At 46.5% G+C, this 4,591-nt stretch overlaps 1 long non-coding RNA gene across 1 annotated transcript in view; it reads left to right on the forward strand.

Moving 5' to 3' along the window:
• Positions 1 to 261: 261 nt before the first annotated feature.
• Positions 262 to 4,591, forward strand: part of LOC108447690 — an 11,144-nt gene continuing 6,814 nt past the window's right edge. The window contains exon 1 of the long non-coding RNA XR_001863353.1: positions 262 to 1,270. This is a non-coding gene — a long non-coding RNA (uncharacterized LOC108447690). The remainder of the gene's footprint in view (positions 1,271 to 4,591) is intronic.

Raw genomic sequence — 4,591 nt, forward strand, 5'->3', positions numbered from 1 at the left:
CTTGGCGTGACCTTGTGAACCTCCTGTGGGTTGCAGAGGTTGTGTTTCCTGAGCATTGAAGTTGACTTTGGTGACTCCTCAGAGCCTGAGTCTGCTGTTGTCTTGAGGCAGGGGCTGGAACGTCCATGTGCCGTGCCTGTGTCTTTCACCAGCATTAGCCCTTTCAGTGTGACTTGGAGCTAAGAACAGAACAGAACGCTCCTGGAGTGTTTCATAAATCCATGGAAGTTGCGTTTCAGTCTTGGGCTCATTCTCTGGGAAGTAATGACATGCACTGAAGGATTTTTTGTTTGTCTTGACTCTGGTTTTGACCTCAGACAGCAAAAGGACAAGGAGCAGAAAAATGAAATGGAAGATGGAAAAGAAGGTGTCTTGTTTGCACGTGGTGCTCGGCAGGCTCCCCTCGATGACGGCGGTCTCATCCCCTTGAGCTTTCCCGGCTTTCCCAGTTACAGCTGAGCACATGGCAGATCATTTTGCTGAGTCTAGGACTTAATGAGGGGCCATGTTGGGAATAGAGCTGTGCTCCCAGACTGGAGTTCATGGTGGAGTGTACCTTTAATGTGAAGTGACACTTGTCAAAACAAATGAGCGAGATTTTTATTGCATGTTCACTCGCTTGTAAAATTCGCTAGTCTGCAGTGGCTCTTAATCACCGCCGCGAATTAGCCAGGTCCTCCTGCAGTTCAATTACTGGTGTGTCATGTTTAAATTCTCCCTTGATGAACTGATGGTGAGATTATACGCACGGTTTCATAATAGGTAACGGGCAAAATACAAACACAGGAGGGGAGCACAGATGGTGCAAAGTGCTTAATCCGCAGCAGGGCGAAGTGTGGTGGCTGCTGGAGCAGGACATGGGGGGAGCTCTGGGTCACCACAGCTAGTTGTGCCTCAGATGAGGGCAGGATCTGTTCTAGACCAGGACACAGGACCTGCATGTTGGTGTGACAAAAGGGGCAGGCAATGCTGGCCTTGCCATAACCAGCATTCCTTCAGGTTGCCTCTGTTCCAGGAGCATCATCACTGGCATTGGGCTCTTCTCGCTGTTGGCATCTTGCTGTGCCGTGTTGGTTTTTGACAACGGCCATGGCCAGTTTCATATAAAATCACAGAATCAGAGAATGGTTTGTGTTGGCAGGGAGCTTAGAGATCATCCAGTTCCACCCCCTGCCATGGGCAGGGACACTTTCCACTATCCCAGGTTGCTGCAAGCCCTGTCCATCCTGGCCATGGACACTTTCAAGGATGGGGCAGCCACAGCTTCTTTGTGCCAGGGCCTCACCACCCTCACGGTAAAGACCTCCTGCCTTATATCTAACCCAAATTCCTCTTTTTTCAGTTTGAACCCGTTACTCCTTGTCCTGTCACTCCAGTTCCTGGTTTAATTCCTTTGATAGGCAAAAGCAGGAATGCTTTGTGATGTTTCCTATGCTTTTGTTCCCAGGGGATTAATGAGGAAAGGGGCAGAGGGTTGGCCAAAGATGCAGACTTTGGGAGGCTGGTTTCTCTCTGTGCTATTGCTTACAGCTTCCCAATACACGAGCGCGCTCCCGAGCTGTGCTGTTCCACGGAGCTGCTCGTGCTAATTGTTCCAGGCGGTGCTCAGGCACTGGCTGAGCCACAGTGTTTAAACAGAGTGGCAGGTGGAGCGATAGATATCGTAAACCCGTCTGGCAGCAGCCATGCTGCCTCCCTTGTCTTGACCTCTTGCTCAAAATGAAATTCTTAATTACCAGGGAGCCGATGACTGAGTCATGCTGCGCGTTGTCAAGGAGACAAATAAAGCCCGTTGAACTCGCAGAGATTGTACTGGAGAAACTGGCACGATTCCTCCTTGTTCTAGAAGCACTCTGAGGCAGTGCAGGCTTCCAGATGTTATGTACAGCTGCTACCTTTACAATATAGATTTCAAAATTGCATACAAAAAAGCAAACTCATTCCCTTGTCTCTTATCTGCGCTCTGGAAATTCTCTGCTTACCTTGATAATGTAGTTTTCTAAGGAGCCACCTTGATAATGACCAGAGGAGATGAGACAAGATGTGAGAAGTTGTAATTGGAGAGGAAATAACATTTAAGAAGTGGGAAATTGAAGATGCTTTCCTGATGCTGAATGGGTCTAACTGATCTCTGTAAAGTTTCCATAGAAAATTGAAATTAAGGATGTTAAGTCCAAGGCTTTAAACTTCACACCGAGCTGTTAGAGCAAGGTGAATCTGGGGATTCACCTTGCTCTAACAAGGATCTCTGAGCAAAGGATGGTCAATACCCCAAAAGCTTGGCCCCTCTGCTGCAGTTTGATTCCCAGGAGGTGCCTTCCTGTGCCTCAGGGCGTGGAAGGATCCAGATGTGTGTGCCCATCAGCCTGGCTGCTGAAATTAGAGGTAACAAATTATTGATAATTAGGGCTGGTTTTTGTTTTACCATTGCAAAAAGTGAATTTATAAAAGCCAATTTATTTTTATCTCTGGCCTCGGGAGCTCCAAAGCAGTTGTACTTATTCTTAATTGTTTGTTTTATGGGTGAAAATGAAGCTGGCATGTAAACGGCGGCACGGGGGGGCTGGGATAGAGATGCTGCCACGCTCAAACCACAAGGAGGAAAACTGGCACCGAGGATTGCCTAATACTCCACCAATTCCAATTTTTATTAAGTTTAACAATGCAACCATTTCCAACCGTCCTAGAACTAAATATAGTAATGAAATTTTATTTGAAGTCAGGAACATTATCGAGATATGACTTGATGTGTGTAAGATACTGCACATCACCGGAGTGGTACAGATTGTGTTAAATGGGCCTGAAATAATCTTCAGGAAAGAAAATCGTTTTCTATTCTCCTTGACACAAAGTGTTTGTCACAGATACGCGTTCTTATCCACGTCTTGTTAGTGAAATCATTATACTTTTCATTACAACTTTTATGCAAATATGCTGGTTTTCCTTGATTAGGTTTACATGAATAAGCTGTAATTGTAGGCTGAGGTGATATTAATGCGCAACAATTAAATACGTAATTACTGTGTGTAATTGTGGTGTGAGGGATGGGCAGCAGCAGCCTGGGCACTGTGCTGGCTCAGTTTGGGGTTTGCTGCGGGTTGGGGTCTGGGCTGGGGTCCTGCCCGTGGGGCTGCTGTAACGTATCCACTATCCAAAATAAATGGGAGGAAGAGAGCATGAGGCTGTGCGAGTGCCCTTGCAGCATCCTGCTGCTGCCCAGTATAAAGAGTTGGATAATTTTCAGTTGTCCCACTTGCATTCCTCCTTTTGCCCACCTAAACACGTGGAACCTTAGAAGTATCATATTTAAGGAAACTTTTTTCCCAGGCAGCTGCCCGTATGTGATGTAATTCCCATTAATCTCTGTGTGCACGTGGCTTGTTGGAGCAGCGGCTGGTCTCCCTCTCTGTGACACTTCACTGTGTCTGCAGTTCGTGCTGCAGAGGAAATACAAAAAAACCCCAAAAACAAAAGCTCAGAAGGAGAAAGACTGACCTATGGGTACCTGCCAGAATTGTCCTTTTGGCAAGCAGTCAAACGTGCCTCTCTAATGGAGGTGGCTCTGAGCTGTTCCCAATGCTGGGGATACCCGAGTGCCGCCCTGGGAGCGTCTCCAAGGCTCTGTTACTGTTTGTGGAGCCCCCGTGGTGGGAGGAGGTTTCAGTGTCAGCAGCTGCAGGGCCGCGCTTCCGGAGGTGACCATGAGCAGTGAAAAGATGTGCTGGCAAAGGCAGGTGTTCAAATGTCTTTGCTTCTTTTTTATTTTTTTTTAATTTTTTTTTAATTTTAGTCAAGTACTCCCACAACTCTAATTCCTTTATTTTTGGTTTTGAGTGGATTTTTTTGTTGTTTTTTTCTGATAAGGCAGCGAGGCTCCTCTGGTGGCCCCTTTTTGGGGGGTGCAGCCCCCCTTCCCTGCATTGTGCTGGGACCCAGCACAGCAGAGCACAGCTCACTATCTGCAGCCTGAAGAATGAGTTATTGTGCCGCCAAGAATTGTTTGAAGAATTAAAATTGACCCATTTCCTTCAGGCACGGGCAAGTTAATACTCCGGAGTGTTAACATTGTAGGAGTGATTTGAGAAGTATTATTCGTCAAATCCCTGTGCTCATATGTATGTAGGTATAAATAAAAAGGCCTCAAAGGTTGTTTCAGTATTTATTAACCTCTCCTCTTCAGGGGCTTTACTTGGCCATGGCTTTATCTGGTTGGGTGTTTTTTTCTGAATTTGTGGAACTAGAGGAGCAGCTGTCAACACCTCCCTGGACTGAAACTTGTCTTGGTCCAGGGTTTTATATCCAAGTTGCTACATTTGTGCTAATGTTGTTTTCCTGGCTTTTTTTAGGTAAGTGAACACGTTCAGAGGTGGGATTTGAACGCTGGTGTTTGGCACGGGACAGGTACCGGGCTTGGACAGCGCATCAGGCAGTTGTCAGCCAGGAGATGCTTCATTAGTAAGTCTAGAAATGATGGGTGGTGGTATGTAAAAAAAACTATAAAAAAATGTTTCAACAGCTTTTGGAGATTTTCTGGGATTCTCCTGTTTGGGTGAGGAAAGGAGGAGGCAGAACTTTTCCTCTCACAACCCTG

This window comes from Corvus brachyrhynchos, unplaced genomic scaffold (assembly GCF_000691975.1).
Source record: "Corvus brachyrhynchos isolate BGI_N302 unplaced genomic scaffold, ASM69197v1 scaffold46, whole genome shotgun sequence".
In the NCBI taxonomy this organism is placed as follows: Eukaryota; Metazoa; Chordata; class Aves; order Passeriformes; family Corvidae; genus Corvus; species Corvus brachyrhynchos.